This window comes from Harpia harpyja, chromosome Z (assembly GCF_026419915.1).
Source record: "Harpia harpyja isolate bHarHar1 chromosome Z, bHarHar1 primary haplotype, whole genome shotgun sequence".
Taxonomy (NCBI): Eukaryota; Metazoa; Chordata; class Aves; order Accipitriformes; family Accipitridae; genus Harpia; species Harpia harpyja.
The window spans coordinates 23,361,195-23,389,176 of NC_068969.1; the positions used below are offsets into that span (position 1 = coordinate 23,361,195).

At 44.9% G+C, this 27,982-nt stretch overlaps 1 long non-coding RNA gene across 1 annotated transcript; it reads left to right on the plus strand.

Moving 5' to 3' along the window:
- The first annotated feature begins 1,196 nt into the window (after positions 1-1,196).
- Positions 1,197-27,889, plus strand: LOC128137005 (uncharacterized). Its single transcript, XR_008233534.1, has 4 exons — positions 1,197-1,281; positions 17,860-17,987; positions 24,837-25,958; positions 27,522-27,889. It is a non-coding gene; the product is annotated as an uncharacterized LOC128137005 (long non-coding RNA).
- The last annotated feature ends 93 nt before the right edge of the window (positions 27,890-27,982 follow it).

Consider the following 27,982-nt stretch of genomic DNA (forward strand, 5'->3'; position numbering starts at 1 on the left):
CCCCCTTCATCCACTACCCATGTAAAAAGTGAAATAATCTGCCAGACAGCTATCAATCACAGCTGTTGCACGGTAGCTCCGAACGCCTGGTCTGGCGAGGTTTGCATGCCGTGGGCTGCCGGCAGTGATGGATGACAGCTTCGGGGCGGCTGGGTCTGAGCACCTGGGCTGGGAACTTAGGGAGGGCGTGTCTGGGAATACCACTGGGATGTACGACTTGCTCAGATTCCTTTGAAAATCGTACCTTCGCTTCGGTGCTGTGCTCGGAGCTCTGTGGTGCGGCTCTGCACGATGTAGCGAGCTCCCAGGGCAAAGCATACTTCTGATTTACAGCTGCCCGACCTTTGGAGGTACCCGGGGGACTCCCCTGGGGAGGCTGCGCGGCTTCTGCGCCCGGCGATGCTTGAAGTGATGGATAGGTATGTAAAAAGCCTGTAGAAATGAATCATGAATTGCATTGATGCATCATTTATGAATATCATACAAGCAAAACTTGAGTTTTCCCCACTGTATTAGAGATGAACTAAATCAATCATTTATACGGCTGTGAATAAAGACACCCCAGACAATCTGCTTGACCTGTTGGGTGCTGGGGATTACAAAGCCATTTCCATGTGGGACCCAGCACTTGTCTAGCATTCACACTGCAATTTTAGGAAGGCGGGTGCAATTAAAGGGATGAGGAAACCTGCTTTCCATGGGTCCTGGGAGTTTTATATCTCCAACACAAGGCTTGAAGTCCTAGGATTCATTTCCTGAAGACAAAATGGGTATGAATATGGTTACTTTTATGCCCTTCATGTTTAAACAATTCTTTCTGGGGACAAATTGCTTTAAAGTAGTTAAAAAAATAAACCACAACTTTTTTTAAAAGGTTCCCTTCTCACCACCTTTTACAATAAATATGTGATGCATTTGCCAAAAGATCGGGGATGAGCAATCAGCCCTTGTCCTTCACTCGGTGCAAAGCAGGTTGGATCACTAACGCAGCCACCTGCCTGACAGGTCTGAAAGGCAAATCACTCTATGAATAAAAACCATTGTGGTTCAAACTGCTACTGAACCTTAATAAATAGAAAGGATATGTATTATCTCTGCCAGCATAAAAACAGCTAATCTTCCTTTCCACTGAGGCTGCTCAAAAGGAGGTTTAAAGCTGAGGTGAGGCAGAGGCTCAAATGTGATGGTGTCTAAGCGACGTTGGACATGGGACATTTCCCAGCATCGTACCTCCACAAGCCATAAAATACCTGCTTCTTTCGCTCCTGACATAACAGCAAAGTAAGTGGTGGGAATTTGAGGATGAGTACAATAAACCCATAGTTATATTAACAGCACTTCTTTGCCAGGATAGGGACTGTGCCTGAGGATAGGTCTCAGTAAGAACTGGGAGATATTTTGTCTGTACTAGGGTGTATGTCCACAGCCCTCTTTTCATAAATTATTTTGCATCCTAATAATAACAAAAAAGCTTATTCAGGAGATGTTTCACGAACTTGAAAGCAAGGGAAAGCAAAGGGCTGCGTGTGCATTTTCCCACAGTGAGTGAGCCTTAGAAAAAAACCCTGCAGAGACCCTTGGATTTTTAAATTTTTTTTAAATCTAGATTCCTAACAAGCTGCAAAGATGAAAAGCTTTCAACATCCTTATATTTATCTGGAGAAATATTCTGTGAGAGAAATGAAATGGAACAGACTCATAGACTCATTTAGCATTTCTAAACTGATAAATATATTTATTGGCCATGCCTGTTAGGGGTGTGTAATACCTATTCTTTCTGCAGATGGCTCATTGGATTTCTTCCCTAGCACTTAGCTCTATAATGATGTTAGACTGCTAATACCAAACTGTCTTGACAATGTTTGTATTTTACCTCTTAGCCTCTGGCTGTTTCAAAGATGAGGTGGTTTGGGGGTCTTGGCTGTCGCTGGAAATTTGCTGTAATGAAAGTCAGCGAAGTGAGGAGTTTGCTGCATGCTTCAGCGGGGGTCGTTCTGGTTACGGGCAGTGGTGCTGTACGTAGGACCATTAAATGTTGAGCGATGCAGTCGAGCATCCTCCTGCGGAGGTGCCGCTGCTGAGCCCGCCTGTGCCGAGACCCCCCTTGCTGGCAGCTCCCCATGCGCTGGGGTGGGTAAAGCCTGCACAGCCCAGCCTTGAAAAAATATTTTAAATCTGCAATATTCTCTTTATTTTTTTCCAAGGCAAAAAGCAAGCGGGATCCTTACCTCCTGTTAGGGTACAGCACAGTAATTGGGCATTCCAGCGGTGGTGGAAAATGGGTTGAGATAAACCAGCTGAAGCCTGGTTTGCTTTTAAATTAGAAAGAAGGGTCTGCACCCCCCGTGCACCCCAGCCCAGTGGGAGCGGGGACCTTGTGCTGAAGGTGCCGGGGCTCGGCCTCAGGGAGGTGGCTGGGAGCTCGAGCTGATCTGGCGCTTCCCAGGCAGGAGCAAGTTTCTTGGCCTTGGTCGTGTTTCTGCTGTGCAAATTAGAAAGCAGATGCTTGTTACTGTTCTAAAATAGAGGATAATAAAAATTAGCTTACTTAGACCTCCAAGGGACCCTCTAGGGTAAGGTATTGTTTATGTTAACACAGTAAAATATATTTATAATTTTAATAATTAGAAATAATTTAGATGTATTTTAGTTTTATACATCAAAGCACACTTTTACAAGTTGCGGTTTTTTTACACCTGAGGATGTGAACCTATTTAATTTCTAGAGAATGTCTTTCTTCTCATTTTGAGCAAAATTAATTTCTTTTTGCTGTTTTTGTTGCCTCATTCTTACCTTGATGCACTTGTGACTCCAGCCCCACATCCCTGCAGGAACAGCTCTCAGGTGAATTTAGTGCTGTGTTTGTGTTGTAAATGCTGCCACCTTCATTTCCTTCCCTCTCCCGTAAAAAAAATAAAAAAGTTAGCAGTAGAGAAGGTGAAAGCGCTCTAAAGTTTGGCCATAAAACCCTTGTTATTGTTTATAGCCCTGGCCCTGCGCTGAAATGCCACAGGAAAAGAAGAGGAATAGCGAGTAACAAATATTAGATCACACTGACAGGGGAGAACTTTCCTATCAAGGAGGCATGCGGCCACGTATCCGCTCTATCAGCCAAAGTTACTTTTTAAGAAATTAGGCTTTACAAACCCACTGCACCCCTCCACAGCACAGGAGTGATTTAATGCGCTCCTTTTTTGTTGTCTCACAATACAACTTTTGCTTCCCCGGCGTGGTGTGCTTGCTGCGGATCGTAATTCTGCGGCACCGGGGTGCGGGCACAGCTAAGGGGTTTTTTTTTAATAGCTTTGTAGTTCTCCTTAGTTATTCACCCATTAAAAATTATTTAAGTCACACCTTTGTCCCACAGAATTGAGTAACGTAGAGAGGATGTTGCTGTTAATTAAACCGGTCTGTCGCGTCTTTTGTTGGTGCCTGATTTTTTGCAAGCCATGGTTTCTGGCTGGGTTCTGCATGCATTCGGCTTCTGGTGCTGAGCCCGCCAGCAGCCCTGGGCACCACAGATGAGGAACTGAGCTGTGAAGCAACACCTCAGGGGTGGCTTTTTTTACACCGTCTGTTTTTCTTGCTATGCTGGCAAGTGGTGTGCTAGGGCTTGGCACAGAAGGGCAGCCAGGAGCATCAAGACCCAGCTTGGTGATGAAGTGGTGCCTTGCTGGCCTAATTTCAGGTGTTTCAGACCATTTTCGGGTGGTCTCACGGCTCCCACAGGTATAACGTGTTGCTGGGTTGTCTGCCTGCTCCTCGTGGGTCTCAGTCCCCAGCCAGCACGGAGGGTCCCTACCGAAGCCTCGGCACCTTCCACACAGAGCAGCAAACAGGAGAGGTCCAGGTAGTTTCTGTGCTCTTCTTAAAATGTTCTGTGACATGCTTAAACAAAGTCCCATCTGTTTTTAAGAAAAGGCAAATGTAAAGAATTCCTGCAAAGGCTTTTTCTGTTGAATCTGGGCAGCTCTGTTTGCCCCGGGTCGGTGCTGGCTGTGCTTGGTCGCTTGATGGATGGTGCCATCTCCATAAAACCACGCTGTTTCCCTCCCACAATTACTTCCCATCGCTCCAAGCTGCAGCTCTCCCCGTGCCTCCTTCGGATTTGTCCCAGGGGTGTTTGCGGAGGGTCACCCCAGCCGTTTCCGTATGGATTTGGGTGACAAACTGGTGAAGGTGTTATCTTGTCTCTGATATCAATACAGTTCTTAATGCCTAAAACTGAACTCTTCTTCGCTATATAGCCCATGTGTAGCGTGACCTGCCCTGCTAGACACTAATTAAGACTACCTGTGTAGCAATTTGGCAATGTACTGTTGATGGACATCTATTTAGTAGAGCTCAACTGCTTTAATAACATTAATGAATGACGGTAGACTTTTTTTGCCCTTTTTACAAAGGTCATGCTCAAATCATCGCATTATCAGACTTAATTACAACAAGTTAATTTGTTGCTTGCCTGCCTCACAGATGTTTAGGAAAACACATTTTGTACTTCATATATCATGCATCTATGGGATTGCTCTTTATGCTATAGTAATATAGTCATTATAGCTGGCCAAGGATGATGGTGATAGGGATTGTTAATGAATTGTTTTTCAGTGCCTTGCCAGCCAAATCCATTAATGATGGTCTTGTACTTAGTACAATGCCATCCTTGTCCCCAGCTGGATGTCATGTCTACGTTTGCTTCTAGAAAAATACAAATACAAATAATAATAATAGGATTACACCACTGCACAGGATGTGCTGCTGACCAGTCCCATGGCATTGTATGTGTCCTTGGGTGTTCCCTGCCATTGCAGAAAGATCTTTCTGCCATTTCCTGGTCCCGGCCAACTAAATTGCTCCCCATTTCAGTTCTTGTCCTGGTTTCAGCTGGGATAGAGTTAACTGTCTTCCTAGTAGCTGGTACAGTGCCATGTTTTGAGTTCAGTATGCGAAGAATGTTGATAACACACTGATGTTTTCAGTTGTTGCTCAGTAGTGTTTAGACTAATGTCAAGGATTTTTCAGCTTCTCATGCCCAGCCAGCGAGAAAGCTGGAGGGGCACAAGAAGTTGGCACAGGACACAGCCAGGGCAGCTGACCCAAACTGGCCAACGGTGTATTCCATACCATGGGACGTCCCATCTAGTATAGGAACGGGGAAGTGGGGGCAGGAATTCGCCGCTCGGGGACTGGCGGGGTGTCGGTCGGCGGGTGGTGAGCAATTGCACTGCGCATCATTTGTACATTCCAATCCTTTCATTATTGCTGTTGTCATTTTATTAGTGTTATCATTATCATTATTAGTTTCTTCTTTTCTGTTCTATTAAACCGTTCTTATCTCAACCCACAGGTTTTGCTTCTTTTCCTGATTTTCTCCCCCATCCCACTGGGTGGGGGGGAGTGAGTGAGCGGCTGCGTGGTGTTTAGTTGCTGGCTGGGGTTAAACCACAACAGTTCTGCAGTATGAGATGACTGCACAGTATCCCGCACTTTTCCCATGTTTTCTTGTCCCTCCTGGGTCCCTGGCTAAAAGCAGGTGGCACACCATGGGAAAGCTCATGTCCAATTCACCTTGGGAGCAGCAGAGCCTGCTAATATGTTTCTTAATGTAAGTTAAGTTGAGTGATTGTTTCATAAAAACAATTTCCTCCCAAAGCAGCAGTGCCTGGGTGGGAGTGAAGTTCTCATGAAATCTCATCCCCGTGGGGAATCACACTGTTTCTAGTGCCTCCAGAGCCCCATTCCCGCAGCGTAACCACCCACCCAGGAGGATTGCTAAAGTTTATTACTGTGGTGGGAGGAAGATGCGCATTTTGTCCAGGCTGGGGAGATGCTGCAGCTGGTGCTTTGCAGCGGGCTGAGCCCCGCACTGGGGACCTGCACCTGCCGAGGGGAAGGAGGCAATCCCATCTCTGGAGCCGGCAGATGGAGCAGCCATCTCAAGCAAACCCGAGCAAAAATCCAGCCCTGCGCGGAAAAGCACGGGGAGCAAAATGAATGCAAACCCTCCCAGACCTGTGTACTGATCTGCCAGCGGCAGCGGCTGTCAGAGAAGTGACTTGCAGATATGGAGAGCTCAGGCTTATAAAAGGCTAATAATTCACGTTTATAGTCACTTTACATTCAGTATTTGCAAGGCCAAAAGGATCTTTGCAGGAATTTAATTGGTAATAAACGGCAGTTGTGTTGCCATGGGGCGCACTGCTGTGACTTGGAGTGGGTTTTCCCCAGGCTGTAGGAGGTGTCAGGTAGGCAGGTGTACAGAAAGGTGAGCGAACAATGACGACTGTCTTCCTTTTCCTTTTTTTCCCCTGTTTTGGCAAGAGGTCTCCTACTTCTTGGAAGTATTCCCAGGAGACAGGATGAGTGCTGCAGTCAGATAAGTCAGCACGAGTAGAATCACATTTTATGGGGGTTTTTGGTAGGCTGTAGCTCATTATAATTATCCAGAGGACACAGCCAAACTGTTTAAACACCCTGTGAGCCATCCTAACAGGCTGGAATAGCTGAGAGGATTGCTGGAAAGGACACGTGTAAAGCGACGCAATCTGCTCGGGTAATAGCTCTGCCTTTGCTCCAGGATGCCTCTGTCTGCGCTCCCGCATGCCGCAGCATCTGCGCCTGCCCGCGGCTGGGCTGCACTCCTTGGAGTTCGATGTCTGGGGGTTCCTAACTCCTGGGCACCCCTGCACCCCGATACCACTTCTTTAATCACCAACATGTGTGTTGGGTCGCCGAGTGGAGCTAGTAAGCCCAACAGAGAGGAAAGGTATATTGCCTCAGATGTAATGATGCCCTGCTAATCTGACGAACGTGTTCAGGGCTGAAGTTTTGGGTCCTCTTGCTTCCTTCGGTCCCGCAGCGTTTGGATCTGCTTGCTGGGCTTGGTTCTCTCGGCTGGCATGGGAGAGAAGTCAAAAAAATGAGCTGTGAAGTCAAAAAATGAAGACATAAATAGCGATAACAGGCTATTTCAGAAGTGTCTTGTTTTCATAAATGGATGTCTGGATTTTGGAAAGGAATTTTATGGGCTTTATAAATCTTAATTTAGAAGTAAACTTTGAAAATGTTTTCAAATAGTTACTGAGAGCCATTTACTGATAATCATGTTAGAAAGTGAAAAAGTGATAATCATAAGAAATCTGGTGCAGAGTTTTACTGTGCTCTGGAAAGGGTGTGGGGAGGAGGTGGAAAGGGAGCTTTTTTTTGTGGTCTGATTTGGAAACCACAAAGTAGTTAGCAAGGTGATAACAAAAATAAAGGAAAAGAGTTTGGCATGCTGTGCAAGCTCTTTTCTTCTATGAAAAGCAGAGAAAGATCGAGAGCAGAAAGGTTGTAGGCTTCACTAAGTCCTAATTATCCCTTGATTATGCCCACAGTAGGGATGAAGTTTTCAAAGTATGGGTTTTGTAGTAAATCCAGAAAACTGGCTCAGCAGTTCAATACTCCCATCTATATGCCCAGCAAAGTAGCGGTGAGGCCAGAGTCAATACTCAGTACAGAGATGTGTGGTGCCTGAAAAAACACATTGTACCCAAAAGCTGCTCCGATTTATGCCACTGAATGTGCTGTAAGAAAGTTTTTTCACCTTCCTTTCCTTCCTTGCCCCAGGCAGGAAACCTGTTCGGTTCAGGCAGTGTCTATAATCCTGCATGTTTATTTAGTCTGGGACATAAAAATCCTCATGATACCTGCTTTTCTTTTTTTTTTTTGTTCTTCCCCTCCTCCTTTCTTTGGCATTAAGGAATCGCAAGAGCTATTTAGAATAAAACCCAACATGACTGCCAGAGGACTAATTACTGAAGTCCTCATCTCTTTCTCCAGGTACTTGAATTCTTTGGGAATAAGAGCCTGAGGAATGCAGGAGGAGGGAGATCCCACGTAAGCACATATCCATAGTCTGTAAAATGGATGTTTTATGGTTTTGCTTGTCTTAGTAGATTAGTGCTTTTTAGTCTATTCTGTGTGGTTCAGGTCCCCCAAAATGCTCAGTATCGGCAGCAATGTGGGTTTTGGAAGAAACGCGGGAGATGAGCAATGTGCTGTGTATGGGCTGTGTTTTCCAGCTGAGGGGGGTTTTGATTTCCCCCGAGTGACAGCGCAAAGAAGCTCTGACGGCTGGAGCTGTGGGATGTCTTCCTTCATGGTCCCTATTTCAACTTCTCAGGCAAAAGGCAGTTGAGACCCAGCCATCGTCTCCCATCCTTTTCAAAGATCAGCTGTTCAAATGCATAAAAACTGATTCTTTGTATTAAAAAGCAGAATATAAAAAGCAACTGGTTTATATTAATATATGATTCCCTAGATTGCTCACAGAATGCAGCTTACTACGAGATGCACTTCCACCCTCCGTGCTCCCAGTAGCCACATCCTTCTGCCTGAAGGTATAAAAATAAGTGGCATATTGTGTATTTCTTACGGTAGGAATTGTATACAATGGTGTATTGGGCTCTGCACAGGCTACACTGCCAACTCTGGGAGCACTGGACACTGTTTTCCTACTACATTTATTTCTTGCTTTGTTAGGCAACATCATTTCATATGATTCTTGTGGCAGAAATAAGATAATATCCATTTTGGCAGCATCAATTTTCAGTACGAATGGAAGCAGTGCTCTATGCAGGATTCATAATGAGTCTGGTTTTAGCTACATTTGGTGGAGATGGATACAAACTGAAAAATCTCCTGGCACATTTTTCATAGAGTTAAATAAATACATTAAGTATACACATAAATGCAATAAACACATACAAATACAGTTAACACACTGAATAAATACATACGATCCCTGTACCTTGACTCCCTCTGATGTCCAAGGATTGTAGTCAGCTACTCAAGGAGTATTAATGCAAGTAAGTGTATCAAGTGGTGCAGCCCCGCTCTGGCTGTGAACATACCCCTGAGTGCTCTTTGGGAGGGGGCTTATTAAACAGGGGGTTTGGTTTATTTGGTTGCTGGACTATCCCAGAATTATTACAGTCCTTGGCTATTAGTGGGCAAAGCATCAAGCACTCTCTCAGGTATTTAAGAATGTGCGTTATTCTTAAGTAGCAGTGAAGACTGTACGCAGGACAAAATTCAATATTATTAACCAGCAGCTGAAGAAAATGAGTAATATTTATAAAACGATTTTTTTTCCCTGTTCATAGTATATTTCGGTACCTGTTTAGTGTTATTCACTGGCACGTTTGCAGAGCACTCCCCTCCAGACCTGACCAGGAATGAGTTAGGGTTGCTTTTGCATGGGCACGCTTGGCGGTGGCAGCTTTGCTCATGCTGTCTGGGGGCAGAGACCTGGCGGGGTCTGAGCTTGCCCCGAGAGGCCATGCAGCTAGAAATGCTAATCCCTGCTGGGCTTCCTCCCAAGAATACAATTAGGAGTAAAGTCCTACAAGTAAAGTTCGGAGAAATAAGTGGGAAAAGCTCTATGGGTGTGCCTAAGTGTCACACGGGAGGGGAAAGGGAGCATTGACATCCCTGTCATGGGGGCACGTGGAATTTTTTAGGATGGCAAACATAGCAGGAATTCTGATATTCAGGTAGGGGTGTGTGTGTGTTGGCAGGATTCGTGCCCCAGCCTTGGGAGGGCTGCTGGAGGGCAAGGGAAGGTGCTGTGCCCCTGCCCTGCACCCTCTGGAGAGCACGGGCTGGGGGACACGACGTGGGAACGCAGCGGATTGAGACATCGCAAGGTGAAATCCCGCAGACTCAAGCAAAGCTGTCATGAACGCAGGACAAAAATACCCAGTTAGAAAAACACCAGTAGCGGTCTCGTATTTTGTATTCTGCAGCTTCGCAGCCTGAGCTGGAGCTCAGCATGACACCTCTCATGCTCCATGAGATGATTTCCATCAGAGCCGTTTGGCAGGCTGTCCGCATCGTTACCCACAACAGAAACGAGCAGCGCTCGCAGCCGTCGTGCGGGCTGTCCAGCAGATATTGCCGGCTACCTTAAGCCCACATCAATTAACTTTTGCTCGGAGCAAGGTTTGATGAAATGACAACCAGCAGCAATTACAGCTCCTGGGCTGCTGGAGAGGGAGGCACGGCCGCAGGAACCGCAGAGCCGAGTGCTGCATGCGGAGGCAGAAACCCAGCCCTTTAACAAATCTCTGGGGTGAGATTTGTTTTGCAAAAATGCCCTTTCTTGGGTGCTCGCCTAAAGCAGCGTGTGTGCAGCAGCCGTGCAGCAGCATCCCCTCCCTCTGCCCGTGTGCCGGGGCTGTCCGGCCAAGCCGCCGCGCTGGACCGCGGCCGGCCAAGCGGGGCTCCTGCTGCCTTTGGCATGAGGGGAATTAGACGGGCTTTGTGGGCGGTGAGATGAGGTTTGCGAGGGCCCCTGCGTGCAATGCCTAGGAGAAACTCTGCTCCGTGTGTGGTTATGTCCCGCTGATCCAGCGGTGAGAGAAGGATAATGCAGATTTCTTGCGTGGAGAAGGAAAGGGAATGGAGCACGTTTCTGAGCAGTTAAGATCACTTTCAAAAATAAATAAATAGTTGAGATCAAAACATTTTTGCTTAGGAATTAGGAATTTCATTTTTCCTGTAGCTAATGATGTTTGCAATGCAGGGCTTTGCTGAATAATTTTTAATTAGAAGCTGGGACACAGAGTCAGGGTCCAAAACTATCATATGTTTACGCTCATCCATTTTCCTGAGTCTTTCTGGAGATAATGACTCCTGCCTTCCTTCCTCAGTGTCAAATTCGAGTTTGACTTTTTGCTTGTAAATAGATTAGAAAAATTAATCCCAGGCTGTAATAAGGCCTTTCATTATGCTATGGGGAAGGTTATTTATGCTTTTAAAGCTTGTTCCAGCCTAATGGGTGTGAAAGGAAAGAACGCTTAAGCACTCTACTGCTGACAAGAATATTGTATCTGAAAAACAAAAGTCATGGTGAGTTCATTTTGCTGGTGTTATTTAAGATAAATATGAGCACCACAAGCATGAACTGGAAGATACATCTTTAAAGATAAGGGAAGGGGGTTTTACACTGGCACATCTCAAATGCAGTTACAGCTGCACACAATTGTGCGTGGGGGAAAAAGTGGGGAATTGGGAGAGGAGTTTCCTTCCCAGCCAGTTTCTGGCAGCTTGTGTAGACCAGCTGGGTGATGCCCATTTGCAGTAGTTTCTCAGTTTCTTAGGCTATTTCCCCCCGAATGGATTAAAGGAGCTTTCTAGTCTCAGCTGATCAAAGGTGATTACAGCTGAACATGAAAGACGTGATGCTGGCCCAGCCCTCTGACAGAAATCAGCGTGGTGATGGGAACCAGAGCAATGGAACCAGAAAGCAGGCACACAGCCCAAACGGTGATGCGGGCTCATTGCTGCAGTAAGCCTGGTGAGATCTCTGCTTCTCGAAGTCCTCAAGAAAAGGCTGGGGAGCTTTTGAAGGGAGAGGCAGTAGCGAGGGGTGTGGAAGGGTCGGCGGGGCTCTGCTGGGTGCCGAGGACGATGCTTCTGGCTGGTGGTGCCTGCCAGCCGTGTGCCTCAGCGTGCAAGTCGTTGGGCAGAGGGGCTTCTCCCTGCATGGCCATGTCCCTGGCTGTCCCAGCTGGTGGGCTCTGCACAAGTGCTATGAGAGTACATGCTAAAAAATTCCTTTATTTCTCACAGACAGCTTCACCTTCAATTGCTATTAAAATTAAGAGGTACTGATGCTTAGGTGAAGAACACAGATTTTTTTTTTTTTTTTTTCCTCCTGCATCATCTGGGGATTTGCTCTAATAATGTCAATCCATGCAAGCAGAAGGAAAGATCCGGCTTCATTTTCTTGGCTTTGTTCAAGTTCAGTTGTCCTGTAATCTGTGAGCAGCTCCTCAGCAAGCCTGTGGTCCCTGGGACTTTGGGTAGGGTGAAGGTTTTGGAAACCCAGATAAGAGGCAAGAATAGCCCAACCAGAAAGTCATAGAGTGTGAAAAATGTTTTTGTATATGTGTGGGGGGAAAAGGGAGTGTAAGTCTTTTTGAGAGGATACTGCGCACTGACTGTGGAGCACCAGCCTTTTAGCTCTGGATTCTACAATTCAAATCTGGCTTCAGAGGCAAAATGAGCTGGTGGTCTCACCTCTGCAAAAGTGGTTTAAAAAAAAGTCGATAAGCCCAGTTCCAGCCCCAGGGTAGGGTGAAGCGAGACTGAAATGAGCTGAAGAATTAATGACAGATGTGAAAAATGTACCCAAAGCCTGGCTAACCCTTGCTTGCTTTGGACATTGCAACTTCCACCAGAACTTTTTGTTTGCTTCATAATAGTCCTTTAAAAAAGATAATGGTCCCAAACTGTCCCCAAGAAAGGGAATGGAAAGGCTCCCTTAACGTAAACGTGACCTAAATAATCATCGTGATCTGAATAATCGTGGCCCTATTCTCAGTTAAAGCCATCAGTGGCTGATGACTACCCAAATCGCCCATTTAACACCTTTCGTTGTGATCTACCTGGTGGAGGCTGCAAAATGTCTTTAGAAAAGGCGAAGTCTCTGCTGACTCTGGTTGCTCAGTGCGTTTTAAATTAGTGGAAGGCTGTGCTTCTCAGAACTACTGCTCTCGTAATTAGCCTTGTGTACTTTGTTATGGCTTAACGAAGTGACTGAATGCCTAAGGAGAGGCAAAACCCAAGCTCTGCTTTACTTAGCATAAGAAAGGCATTTTCTTCTTAAGTTAGTTATTTAAGAGTTGCTTTAATTATAATGAGTAAACTGAGGGTGCTTATATTAATATAATTGATGTTACCAGATGGAATTTATAGTTACTGAAGCAGTAATAAAAAGTAACTTATAAGAGCAATTAAATGATTTGCTGACATCTTACAGGCATTCCACATTCTGAATAACTGAGACGTACACATGCAGTCCTCAGAAAGAATTAAAACTGGGGCAGGTTAATGCTTGCAGGTCAGGCTGACTGCTGCACAACCGCTGGCATCAACCTGTGCTTCGCACAACTTAGACAAACATTTCGGTTCACAGCTGTGCTCAGGTTATTCCTTTCTTTGCTACCCTTATAGCCCTGGAAAAGGAGACAGAAGTAGATTTTCCAGGCCCCAGACTTGAGCTCGGCCCAAAGCCCTGCCTGTTCTCCGGGGAATGCTCTACGCTGCAGCTCGGCAGTCGGGTTATATTTATACCCAGATAACTTGCTTTCCATTATGAAATTTCTTTTCTGGCAGAGTATGCATCTATCATTAAATCAAAATCATTCTGGAAACGGAACAGAGACTTGAACTTCAAAGCTTGCCACAGTTCTCTGTGGAGCTCTTCTTGCTGGTTGCCTGGGAGGCTGATTTGAAATTATGCATGGAGACGGGCAGAGAGGAATGATTTCCAAAGTCGTCATAATTATGCCCCTGAGTGGGCGAGACTTGGAAATGGCTCTCGGGGCGCAGGAGGCGACGGGACGAGAGGCAGCCCACTCCTTCCCTACGCTGGGAGCTGCTGGGAGCTCCAGCACACCCAGCACCCTCTAACCAGAGAAACCCCCAGGGAGGGTCCAAATACTCTGGGGCCTCTTTCCACCCCCTCCACCTACAGACCATCCGGCATGGCCTCGTTTTATATCTGCTTTCCATATCGTCTGCTCTCGCTGATTTTAGAAGGCTGATGGGTACAGAGATGACAAAATACTGTCTGACATAGTGCCCTTTATAGCCCTCCACCAAAAGAGGATCTTTGCTTTCTTACGACAGCCTGGAATCTCAGCCACGCTGTGCTCAAAAATATTATTAAAAGGCCCCTTTTGCCTTAAAATATTGTCACTTTTTAAAGCCTCACATAGCTAGGTCTGTGCATTTCTGTTCATATAGTCATGATGCATCAAAATGGAAGGTAAGTCTCAGAGAGACAAAGAGTTTTCTGGTGTCTGGGAGAATTCAGCATGCCTCAGTACACACAGCCCCTCTCCAGCTAGAAACCTCCGTCTGGTGGGTCTCAGGTCACAAGTGTTAATTTTGAGCAACTTTTAAGTAGTGGGAAGCGTCTGCTGTGTGCTACAAAGCAGCAAAGAGAAAGCATTGCTCTCTCCAGCTTGTTGTGGAGGATCAGCTACCAGGAGCTGAGTCCTGATGCGCTAATCAGTGTATTTCTGATGAGATAATAATGCTTTTAACTTGTGGGTTTTGTTAGTCAGGCGTGTTCGTTCATTTGATGTGAACGAGAGACTTCATGTGGCTTGGTGGGAGCTCAGAGATTAATGATGTTGGTTAAAAGTACAAGTCAATTCTCCCCACTTACAAGGAGCTTCTCCTTAGCCTGGGAAGCTCTGCAGAAAAACAGCTCCAGGTTTTGCTGTTGGGGAATTTGTCTTCAGCCCCTTTGCACAGGGATGGAGGTAACGGGAGACGTTGGCAACAGAAGTGCTTTGGATGCTTTCTTTTGTCCTTTTCAATTCACTGTAATAGCAGCCAATGTGACAGAAGATGTGCAGTTTGGATACTTTCAAGGTTGCCCCGTTTTTTAAAAGAATCATTATTGCTGCACAGAACAGCACCGTGTTTGGGGACCGTGACACTGTACCCACCTCTGAGTAATTGCCTAATATCTTCCAGAGTGGAAAAAACCATCACAGACCAGTCCTTTCTTGGAGTTTTGCTCCAGCCCCAGCCTGTGCCATCTCTCCATGGAAGGGAAATGCTGTGAAAGGTGTACTTAGGTCAGCAAAAGAGTTGTAACTCACTAATGCAATACAAGCCTTTTCTATACTCATGTTTTACAGTTCAAAATACATACTGTGCCAGCACAGAGCTTAATGGTGCATATGTATCATTATGCAGGGCGCTTGTGGCCCCTGGCTGCCTTCCCTGCGTCTCCTCTATGCTATGCCTTTCCCTCAGTGATCTGCTTTCTCTCTGTATCTGTTAACTCCTATCTATTAACAGCTAGGGAACTGTTAATAGATACTGAGTACTCATGAATTCAATGAGTGATTTAAAATGTATTTTTTTGAATTATGCAAACTTTAATGTGTATTGGATTATTAAATGCTCAGTAGGATTGTGCCTTGTATGTATTAATTTGGTTTCCATAGAAATCGATGGAAGCAACTCTGTGATTTTTGCTGGGAATTTGTGTACCTGGTAAACATTGGGAAACAGGTTTCATGCAGTACTGTGGGAGAAATGGAAGGTTGCTATCATATTTTTAGAGTCTAGTACATAGTCAGAACTACTAACTAGCATCTACTTTATTAGGCTCAAGTGAAAGATTTCAGAACAGGAAGCCCAGTGGAGGTATAGTTGAGAACATTGTTATTTAGAAAATCCAGAGTGCTCCTGAGTTTGCTCAAAAGGTTTTGCGTGCAAACCGAAGCATTGCCTGCCTTAACGCCCATCGAATCATGCCCATCTTCATCCAGCTCCCCGTGCACTTCACCAGCGCTGCTGACGGTTTTACCAGCTTAGCACGAAGGACCTGCAAATCAAACCTTGCTCAAAAGGTCTCCTGCGTCCCAGCTTCACCTTCTCAGCTTTGCTGCTGTGGCAGCACCCTGTGCTCGCTGCCAGCCCATGCCGCAGGCTCCCGCGCCCTGCACGGCTCCCACTCGCAGAGGAACTGCTTGCTCCTCTCCTGCTAGTTTGAGCTCGCACGTATTTGTTTACTTTTTGGATGTGCTGTAAATCCACGTAGTACTCGTTCACGCAGCTATTTTTGGCAGGGAAAGGATTGATGCTGGAGAGGGCTGATGGCACCGAAGGTGTTGCAGCTTGCTGCGCACCACACGGGCTGAACTCCTCTTGAAATGGGGCTGGCCCCTGACTTAATTTACTTGCAGCACAGGTTCACGCTAGCCACCGCTCTCCATAGCCAGGGATAAGAAATGACTGGCTCCTTCAAAGGATCCCTGCTGATTCGTGAATCAATTCTTGGTTAATACCAAAGTTATAAGATGCTTATTCACTCCTGGCTACTTGGGTTGTCCCAGAAGAAGTTCACCTTGGGGGATTATGCTCTCACTGAAGGTTTTGATAAAAAATTGAAATGCCCTTTTGTTGTCTTGAAAGGCATTATGTTCACATGATAAAAATGATTTTATAGTTACTACGTATTAATCAAAAAGGTCAGTACAATACATAGTTTTTATCTTTTCTGCCAGAAACCTTACCTCCCCATGGTCTTGGGAGCTGATTATAAGAGAAGATATAGACAAAAGAACAGGATCTCAAAGACTGGTTTGATCAATGTGACACAGACATATAAATTATTGTTGAGAACTTAAGGGGGAGAAATAGAGCACTTTGATGCTAGGGAGAAGTGAGATTGTCTGAGTTTTCAACCTCCAGGCATCAAAGGTGCTTGAGGTAGCTTCATTCATCTTAATGAATTCATGTCCGGCATCTGGTTCTGAATGAGACTGATTTTCCTTTTCCTGATATATATATATATATATATGTATATGTGTGTGTATATATATATATATATATATAAAATATGTACATATATATCCCCCATACCATTGCTTTCATAAACCTGCCCATGAAACTACTGACTTTTTCCAATGCATCTGATTGCAAACGTAAGGTCAAGATGGAGTTTCTGCTTGGTAAAGCCCGGGGTTTTACATTTATTAGTCTGCTCACTGATGACTGCCTGAAATCATCACCCTGTCTTAGAACCGGAGGTGCTGGCAGAGTCACTGATTTTACAGCAAGGTTTTGCAGTGACGTGTTGCCAGGACATCTGACATGTTGTACCGTGGAGTTGGCTTCCCCTGGGAATCTGCAGGTTCCGCTCATCCTGTGGGCTTTGTCCTTTGCTTCGTTAATGTTTTGCTCACCTGCAGTGACATCCCCCCCACCTTCATTCCCCCTGATTTCCTGGCAGTTTGGGCATGCAGAATATCCAGCCGCTTCTCCTGGCCTAACAGGATGGTTGAGCCAGACAAGAACATGACGAGCTACTGCAAAAGTCATGAGAAGAAAAAAAAGCCACAAGTGGCATTTACCTTTCTGATTAGTCTCGTCCACAGTACTGTGTGTACAGTTCCGTTACAAGACTGTGTGTGACAAAGAGTAGTTAGATTTGCACCGCTAATTAATCTTTAAATATACTCACGTCCTCCCAGAGCCTCTCCAGGAGCGGTTACACTCTCCTGACGCACTGTGGTCTGTCATCCCTCCGGCTCCTGGAAATACGAGCACCACCTGTAGTCTCTCTTCTCTTTTCAAATGCCTCTTTAATTACCACTTCTCTGCACCCTAAATCTCAAGGCGCGTCAGTAAAAATGAGGCCACCTACATTATCTGAAGCAGATCTCTAAGTTCATCATTTGATTGTCTTTCCCATTGTACTTCTAACGGGGTAACAAATCCAGTGCCATGTACAGGGCTGGCCTCCGATGCATAGTAAATTATTCAGCGTATAGAAATGAGGATATATACAGGTGTCTTAATGGATACAGCACTGCTGTAGCTGTGCTCTGGATATCTGAAAATAACTTTCTGCCATGAATGTACCAGCTTGCAATGTGGTGTTAAGAGAACAGATGGATATTTTGCCATGTGGTGTAGCCTAGAAAAGAGCTTTGACTTAGTGTACCATGCTTGTCTGACTTTTAAACTTGTATTAAACAGAATTTCATAATGACAAACGCCACATAAAAATCTCAAATAACAGTGCACTTGGTGGGAGGTTACTAAGCTATGAAAATTATTGATTCATTCTCCTTTCATTTCAGATGGGCAGATGTGTATGAATATTTACTTTGAAGGCTTTTTTTAGAGAGGAAAAAGGTCTTCAGTAGGTATTTTGATTTCACAGCATAATGAAGGGAATTAGTACTATGTATAAAACTGTAACTAAAACTGTTAGATTTCTGAACCCATACTGATGTAAGAGAACTTCCCCCCATATAAAGATGTTTCTTTTTGTTGCAGTGCTCCTGACGTTCAGCCTTTGAGATTATTATGTAGTGTTAATTCATCATCTCTTCAAAATGAATTTTGAAGATTTAACCACTTACAAACAACTCTCTCAAGATAGCCTGGCATTATCAGCATCTCAGGTAAATGCTTCATGTTTGTCACTAATTGGCTGACTCTTATGAGCTATGTGTAGGCATGCCAAAAGAATGGCCAACCTACAGATGTTTGATGTGGGAAGGCCAGTAGGTTTTATGTCTCACGGGCTGATCCAGCTGCGTTGAGATAAATGGAAGGATTATCTCTGCCTTTTCCTGAAATGGCTTATTTATTGGGTCTTAACAGGAGGGGATCCCTGTGGTTCCTGGGCTTGTTTTGCAGACATGGCATGAAAAATTCACGTGTGGTTACACAGGTAGTGCCGAAAGGGTTTCAGACCCTGCTGTCAGCGATCTGGGAGTGGCCGGCACCTCTGGGTACGCAGAGGTCCCCTCTAATAGTGCTGTTCGATGTAAGAAGTGTTGGAAAAATCCCTCGCGTGCCTGTGGTCTGCTTCCCGGATGCTTTGTGTCCTGAGGGCTGAGCAAAGTTGTCTTACGGTGTTATCGGCTCGTGGAGGGCAGTTTTATTTGCCTTTCCCACGTGTGAGTGTGGTGGCTCTGCAGAAGGTTCGGTGCAGCAGATGACCGGACCCACCATGTCCGAGGGGTAACGGCTGATGAGAAGGTGCGGGTCTGCATCCAGCGGCTCCACCGTTTGACTTGCCTCTTGCTAAACCAAGGACAGAAATACAAAAGGGTAAAATGTTTCCTAAGCAGAACTTGCCAGCTCTTCTCCAGAAGTCCTGGAGACACCCCGAAGTCCACTTTGGAAATCATGATGCACATGAGGGCACGTGCAAATGTCAGACGCTGGGTGTGAGGCAGCGGGACAAAACCCTGCGGCAACCTCAGAGAAACAGGGCTGGATCCTGTGCAGCAGGATCGAGCCTCAGCTGCCTTGGCAGGCAGCAACCCCATGAGAGCACTTTTGCTGAGAATCGGGAAAATTGTTTATGTTAGTCAATGGCAGTTCAGAGAATAGTTTTAGGTAGACATAACAAATAAGGCCTTCAAGGAATCAAATACTCCAAACAGATCAGAAAACTGTTCTGGTCAAAATTACATGGATAGTTTAGACATCATTGCATCTTGTAAAGAAACATATATTTTAATTATTTATTATATTACATTTATTCTTACAATATAAAACTATTTCATAATAGCATATAATGATATAATATTAAAGCATATATACTAAGATATATCATATATATTTATTATATTATATATTTGTTATATTTTTATTACATTTATTATTTAGACGGCTTCCTAACAGGACAAATGGTCTTTCAATGGTAATGTTGGCAACTGGAATCAGGCTAAACAGGGAATTATCACTGTAAGAAAGGAGAGAGTTAAGATCAGATCCTTTATTTTTTTTTTGGACAGTATCACTTTGGGGATGCACCATATGTGCTTTTTAAAGTTGGAATGAAGTAGGAGAGAAGAGGAAGAGTAGATTGCCCTCGTTTTGGAAAATCATAGTGTACCAGCATGACCTGTTTTTATGGATAAGAACCTTCAGTCTACAAAGTTCTTGTTAAAAGACTTTATCTCGCTGACCAGATGGTGCAATTTGTCTGGCGTTGACATTTGGGAATATCTGCTGAATTTTGCATAAGGACAACTGTTTTAATTATCCAGTGTCTTGCTGTGTTAATCTTAATTGTCTGCAGTGATCAACTCTTTTCTTATTCCTGGCAATCATGTAACTGTACTGTGTACGCTTTTGTCCAACCTTCTTCTCATCTGTACTTCTTTATCATCTACCCCTTGGATATTTCTTTGAGTTGAACTCCTCCTGTTGCGGGGAAATGACGTACTATGGAAAATAAACCAGATGTGCACGAGCCCGAGATATTTAAAATCTCTCTTCCAAGTTAATCCTTTCATCAGAATAAATGTGAGATCCTCTTAGAGGTGGAAGTAGTGTATAAGATTAGGGCAAAGAATGAGCTATGAAGCTCAGTTTCATGGCTGTAAAGGAGATGGAAGCTGTAGCAGCAGCTGGTTGCATGACCAAGTTCCCCTGTTCAGGAAGGATGGAAAACAGAGAATTCAAATACTTGTAAAAATACTAAAAAGCAGCTCTGTAAGACAGAAAAGCCATTGACCTTCTTTCCATTACCTGCAGGAAAAAATGTTTACTGAACTCTCTTGTGCTTTCCCATGCTGCGGACTGCTGCATCCGCAGCTGTGTGGATGGGGATGCAGGAAAGGAGAGGCTGGGGCTGCGAGCAGCGGTCCCTGGCCCGGCTGCCCACGTGCGGTGGCAGCACCCTGCCCTTGGTGGCACGGTCCCCAGCGCTGTGCATGGGGACAGAGGTGTGGTTTGGTCACGCCAATAACACGCATACCTCAGCCCTCCTCCCCGCCTGCCCCAGAGCCCCTCTGCCCATCCCAGTGTTGCCCAGAAATCAAGGAAAAAGCACAAGTGGATTTATGCCCAACAGACCCCCTGTGCTGTCCCCTGTCGACCCATCTTGGTTTGGATCATTCATTACAGTTTAATTTAGGAAATTCAGGATCAGGTTTGTGTGTGCAGAGGAAGCGGCTCATTACAGCTTAATTGCTCGTATTGCCTGGAGCAATACAACTGTATTGATACAGAGCAGCACAGAAATGTGCTATCCATTACAGCAAACCTATTAGTCCTCTATTATAATGGTAAGGCTTATTATTTAATATTTAGACTGTATTTGCGATCACACAAGGCAGGGCATCCTCCAGCTCCCACCGGCAGCCCCTGCTCGTGCAGCCGCCTCCCGAGGCAGCTCCGTGCGTGCCGCGGGCAGTGCCCAACCGGGGGCTCGTGTACCATATGTGAAGGACAGAAACATGGGCTGGCCTTACGCAGAGAGATGCTGGGGGTATTAAAGCACACCGGTGTCCCATTGCCACTGGGGCTCCTCCGAACAAGCCCGTGCCTGCTGCAGCCTCCCAGCTCGGCTGCCGTCTCTGGGAGGACGTGGTCCCCCCTGGATGTAATCCTGGCATGCCAGAGGGCTGGCACCTCCCCTTGTCATGCATGGCTATGAAACGTAACGTGAATTTGGACTTCCTAGCACCAGACCCCGAGTTCAGCGTGCCCACGGCAGCTCCGGCAGCATGGCAGAAGAGCCGCAGAAATGCCTCCCTCTCGCCTGGAAGTCACCAGTCCTCGGCAGACACACGGCACATGGCTCTGAGTGGCCCTGACTCCTCCTCTTGCAAATTTTTTAAAGTTCTTTGCAGTCGCTTTTGCTGCTTTTGGACACTGGGGCACTTACGTCACAGCATTTGTCTCCACCTCAGATTTTCCTGGAGAGATTACAGTTTAATAGGGGTTCAAAAAACGTGTAGATGTGGCACTTCAGGACATGGTTTAGTGGGCATGGTGGTGTTGGGTTGACGGTTGGACTCGATGATCTTAAAGGTCTTTTCCAACCTAAACGATTCTATGATTCTATGATTAATCAGTTAGGTTGGCAACTCACTGCCGTGCAAAGGCTACTGAATTTTGTAGCTGAGGATGTGTTTAATGTGCTGTCACCACGGGAAACTGTGATGGATTATGTGCAACAGCAACGGTACGCAACTGAACAATCAGGTAGTTAATTACTGCAATTATAACATTTTATGAAAAGGAATTGCATTCATGGTCATTCATTATGATGATGAATTTCCCACATTTTATTACTGGTCATCTGCACCACTCGTATGACAAATGGCTAGAGTCCCATACAGAAAGAAAACCCTCCCTTTTCCTTCCCTCCCGTATATGGAGGAGATGGTGGCATTAATGTGACAGTGTCTAATTGCTCTGGTGTCCAAGTTCAATATTTATATTCATTTGTACATATGACTCACGTCTGAGTATTCTGTTACACATTGCGTGGCTAGCTTTTATAGATAAATTTATGGTTGGCTTTCTATGACCAGTCTAATACATACAAATGTTGGTCTTAAATCTGTGGAGAGACTAGGGAGTGAGATGTTTTGGCAAATTGTGTAGAGCAAGTGAAATGACAGGAATTAGAAAGTGGGAGTATTGCTTGGTACAAGATCCTTGACTCTTGTTGAGTGATAAATTTTCCAGTACTAAATAGCTGGCACATTATGTTACACGAGGTTGATGGGTGCAAATTATTGGCTTGGTTGTTTCTAGACAGAATGTTATTAGCTGTAGGGAAATATGGCAAACAGCCAGGAGCAGAGCATGAACTCCTGTGTACATTGTCTTGAATTACAAAAGCAATTGTGTGTGCCTATTCGAATTGGCAATAGGAAAGTCACTACCAAAGGTATATCTAAAGTGAAGAGATTGAGCTTTTTCCAATACGGACCTGAGACCCTGATCACATGGAGAATATCAGAATGCCATGTTAATTAGAAACAGCCTGTAATCAAATAGCTGAATTTCCTGCCACATTAGGATGTGCTAATGTGCAGGACTCAAAAAAAAAAAAAAGGATTGCAATTATGTGGTATGAAAACCTAAAACCTAGAGTAATAAATATTTCAGAGAGGATATTGAGCTCCATAGTTCAACCAGTCTGCAAAAAAATCAAGGAGAGACCACTTAAATGGATGGATAACCCCCTGCCCTCCTCATCTGCTGTGATATTCTTGCACCTCCTTTCCATGTGCTGGGTGCCTCCATAAGCAGGGGTTGATGTTGGGCCAATGCCTCATCTGGGCTGGCTGCTCGTGTTTTCCCTTTTTGCACTGACCTCCAAAATGTGCAGCGTTACACCAGCTCATACATATACAGCACCCCATTTTCATAGTAATTTATTTTTGGCAGTCAGCGTGCAAAAATTCTGAAACCAAATGATTAGCTCAAAAACGCCTGTAATGTGAATATTCAGCAATGGAAAATTTTCCCTGGTCTCCTCCAAGCTGAGGAACATTGGAAGTCGCTGTCTTTTTTTCAGTCCTGAATACCACTCAAGGTCTTCTGTTCTCATTTCTCAAGGTCTGCACCTATAGCCCCAAGCAGATTATTAACCCAGTGGTTATTAGTGATGATTTATTCATTGTAACATTGCCAAATGGAAATTAATTTTTTCATGTTAACGAGTAGTAATTTGAGCATTCAGAAGAAACCTAAGCTACAGAGAAGCAAAAAAGTATTAAGAAACAAAAGAAACAATTGCCCCAAACGAAGGAGTGCCCGTGCCGCCGATGACAAGTTATCCAGTGATGGGGGTCACGTCCCCTCCAGGATGCAGGGATACAGGACAGGGTGCTCGCAGCCCTCCCAGTACACCAGGACGCTCTGCAGGTGTGCCCGCAGCCCTGCTTGTGCTATGGTACCTGAGGGAGAGCAGCTCCCAAACGCCGGCTGGGCTGTAAGAGTGACTGACACCACTTTTACTGACTCTCCTGGATGTGTTGTGCCAAAGGCATTGAAAATGCACTCTGGGATTAATGTCGATGGTATCTCCTAAACAGAAGAAGTTAATAATTTATTAGTCTGCGGTCAGTCCATGCTCAGAAAGCGACTCCGGAGAGCGATACTGGCATCAGCACAGAAGTGCACAATGATGTGAGCTGTGGTCTTCCTCCTGGTCACAGAGGCTTTGCTCTGGTGCCTGTACCCCTTTGCAAGACCGGCTCTGATGCTCCTTTATGCTCATTTTCTGCTTCCCAAATAATGCTGGCTAAGCCTCAGATAAATTATTAACTACAGAACTCAATGGCCACTGTTAAAATGGGTAGTTTTCTTCCCAGGAGGAATATCAGGGCTGCTGCATCTTTATTCTTCCTTGCAGAGGTGCCCTCGATCAGGAAATGCCATCGAGACTGGTGTCTCTGCTGCTGGAGCTACTGCTCTGCTGGGCCATACCTGCTACAGTCATTTATATTTTAAATAAAAATTTGAAATGTATCATATGATTCATGACTAAAGCCACAGTTTGCCAGCACGCTCATGGGAACTGTGAATTTCCATCGGTTAAGAAACGTGCGTGGAAGGGTGTTTGCTGCCAGATGGAGCCAACAGGTCTCTTGCTCAGTGAGGTTACTGATGGCCAGCCGAAGCCCAGGCAGCGTGGGTCTGGGTTTGTGGCTCACTCAGACCAGAAATGGGGCAAAGAAATGTGGAAATACTGTTGAGATGAAAATGATGCCTCAGGGTGGCAACAGAAGATGCAGATGAAACAGTGGAGATGGCAGTGTGATGTTGTCTGTGGGGTGGGTACGAGGTGGGTGTCCTCTGGAGAGCAAGACGGAGGAAACCTCCCGAGCGTGCTTCCTCTCAGTGGAAACTGCGAGCAGAACAAAAAACATTATATAAAATTCATGTGAGTGATTCTCTGTGAAGCCAGAGGGGCAAAGGCTGCGATGAACAGAAGAGCTGCCTCGGAGGACTTTTGGCACTACAAGTGCTCCATGACAGCCTGACTGCAGAAGGCTCTTTTGAAATCTCTTTGAAAAACATCCGTCTCCTATCCTGTTTGGATCAAATGAGGAAAATGATCTCACCAAAGCATTCTGAAATTCACGTAAATGAGCTGAAATGAGGGCTGAGAGATTGCCTCTGATGTTAAGTGAGATGACAGCTGCTGAAGACCCTCTGCTGAAGCATGGATGGAGTGCCAGGTTGGTCTAGTTGTTTCTTGAGGACTGGGAAACAGGGGTTTGGACTTAATTTCTGTTTCCTGGTGGCCAGTGTTTGTTTAGAAACACTGAGCTTTGAAATAATGAGAGTGTGTGGAAATGGTTCAGAAATACCAAGTTTCTATGTGTGCGTCAGTGACAAAATATTGAATATATAACAAAACCGAGAAAACTTTGACATGAGGTTCTGAATGCAGCACACACGACATGCTCAGTGCAGCTGCTCTGCTTATTAGCAATCACAAACATTTCATCCGTACATTGCTGCTAAATATCTTATTATTACAGAAAAGTGGGCCTCTGCCACCCGCCTTATCAGCGAGGAATGGCTCAAACACTGTTTGCTGATAGAGGTACGACCGTCACTCGTTGCTGGTTGGAAGCTGCTGCTCTCCTGGCAGCCACCTACGCTTCTTCTAAGGGCATCATCAGCAGAGTTGTAGTTTAGCAGCTGATGATAAGAACTTCTCCTGTGGTTCCTCAGAAAAGCAGGCATGTATTCATCAGTAGGAGTGTTTGCTCAAAGAATAACGTCGTGCGAACGAATGGTGTGATCCTGCCAGCTGGGCTGGCTTGTGCAAACAACTCAGAAACATGTTCCTTGAGAAAACCCCTTCTGAAGGAAGCAAAAAAACTTCTCTGTACAGAAACCACATGGTTTTGTCAAGCTGCAGCCAGCTTGTTTTCAGGACACGCCAAATTTTTGTTCACAGTTGAGGCAAACACACCGATCTGGTGTCAATAAATGTCTTGATTCAATTCAGTTTTTGAAAACAGTGTGATGGCCACAGCCAGATTCATTGGTGTCATTAGCACCGGTTCTTACACAGACTGCTTAAACCATGGTTTTGTTTTGACATAACTTACAAGATCACTTTTCATCACTACCAGTAACTGCTTTGAGAAATCTCTGGAGTTGATAGTCACATAGACTTACTGCATTAACACTGTATGCTGTAAGAAATTGTACTGGATTTTGTTTTCCTGCAAAGATGTCTGGTGCAGCTTTGTGGGTAACTGCTCCATGTAAAACATGTTTTGGGCTTGAGGAAAACTGGGTATAAAATCCTTTTTTTACTGTTACAGAAATTCATAGCTGTAATTTTTAGTTTCTGCAATGCTGGTGAGGGCAATCCCGCTCTGCCGTGAGCCATCGGGTGCGTCACACGCTTGGGTGCTCCATCAGGTCGCTCTGCTCTGGGGCAGCTCCCCTTAGGCAATGTTTTCGCTACACGTTTGCATCCCACTGATGGTAATTAACTAATTTCTCATTTTTCTGTGTTTACTCACCTGGGTGGAAGGAGCCCTGGAACCGCCTGGAGCAGAGGAGCACCCGGGCTCTGCCCTCAGTCCTCATCCCTTCCCTGGAGCTGGGACCCATGAGAGGCTGCTCGAGGCCACGAGCGAAGGGTAAATTACTGTTCAGACTAACTACTAGGTGACAGCACACGTTTTGTTAATATCAAGTGTAACTACAGGCTTTGGTACAGGAACGCTGCTTATAGCTCTCATGAAAGAAAGTCGGTTCGCTGCATTAATTCCCCAATGACAGATTAATTTCCTTCCTTTAAAATAATTATGGCCATGCGTACTGTTATTGTATGACTCATTTGGTCTCCAACATATGACACCATGGCCTGATTTGCAAAAATGCTGAGCGACCTGCAGGCTCTGTTGACTTCATGCATCTCACAAGTATTTTAGAAATGTAAAGACAGAACTGAATTTATTCCCCCACCCCCTACCCCTCCAATTGAAATAGGAAAGGTGAACAGCAAGTTAGGAGCTTCTTTTCTCCAGCACCTCATTTTGGTACTTATACAGGAATTTAAGATTAAGTTCCTTGGCCAGAAGAATAACTGTAGATGTCCAGCCATCATACTGAATATATGTACACAGGTGTCAACCTGAGGCTTTGAAAATGCCCATGCTGGACTACAGCGTGCTGATCTGTTCATTCCTGCAATCAGATACATGTTGTGGATTTATATAAAAATTGTATCAAATATTTATACAGAATTTGTTAGAGAAGTCTGTCCCTGTGCGTATTGCAGGTTATACAGTACTCCAGCTTTACTGGGGAAAAGTAAACCTTTAGTTTAGTAAATCATGGAATGGGATCATGTCCTACATTGGTACAGTTTGAATCCAGTCCTGATTTAGACAAGAGAACTGACATCTCCTGGTAGAGCCATGCTCCATTTTCCAGTCTTCATATTTTGAAAAATTAGCTGGGTTAGGTCTTGTCCTGCAAATTGTTATGATGTGAATACTATTCATAGAAGTGAACATCTCTGTTGGCATGAACGAGACATCCGTGTTATTATGAACTCCTTAGGAGGATGGGAGTCTGCAAGTTCAGCTGAAATATCAGAGAGTGCATCTTGAACTTTTTGTTCTATGGAAAACAAATGATCTGCATAAAAAATAATTGCTGTACTTTATGGAGTAGGCAAATGGCAATATGCAGGATCTGGTCCTCAGCAGCAAATTCCAGTGCACTTGTGTACGTGGAGAAGTGAGTTTTTCTCCCAGCGATGTGACATGCTGGCAAGAGTAGCATACAGGGCAAAACTCCTGTAAGATTTCCAGCTAATTACAGAGACTTGTTTCTGCTCTTGTTCTAGATCCTCGTGTTTTTGTTTGCTGTGTCAGTTTACATCCCGTATTGTGAGACCGAGGTGGGTGGGGAGGAGTGTGTGCACGTGAAGTTATATTTTGCTTTAGTTGGCCTACTTAAAAATGGGTGAAGCAGACAACTTGAAATTCATACTCATTAAATGGCATCAGAGACAGCTTTTAGGAACTTCAGCATGACTCACTGTGCACAGGCTTAAAAAAAACAACAAATGCAGTATCATTCATTCCTCTTGCTATTTTAAATTACATGGGGAAAAAAAAGCCTCATCTAGAACCTACCGAAATGAATGGGATGACTTCTTTAATTTAAGGCAATTTTGGTTTATATTTTAGGACCTTACATAAGAGCTGCCTACGTCCTCCCCCTTTCCCGAACAGTTGGAGGAAAGCTGAACACATGCTCTCCTATCGTGTCTCTTCTGTGGATAAGACAAGTGAAGGTAACAGCTGGTTAATTCATCATTTGACTGCAAAAGGTTGGTGGAATAATGTACTTGAGAAAGGCTAATGGGTAGCACAACACTGGTTTGTGCCGGAAGCTTTGGTGGGTTACAGATTAAGACAGAGGGCATGGTGTTTTCCAGATTTTTCAAAAAGCTGACCTTTTGGGATCACTCTAAAGTAATATTCTGCCTTTGATCTCTTCTTGTCTATAGTAAGAGGTAATTTCTGCAGCTTTTAATGTGTTTTATTTCTCATGCTTAAAAAAAAGAAAAAGGGAAAGCCTTTTCAACTCCACGTTCATTGAATGAGGTTCATTTAAAAAGTAGCTGAGATTAAAAGAGAGAAAAAAC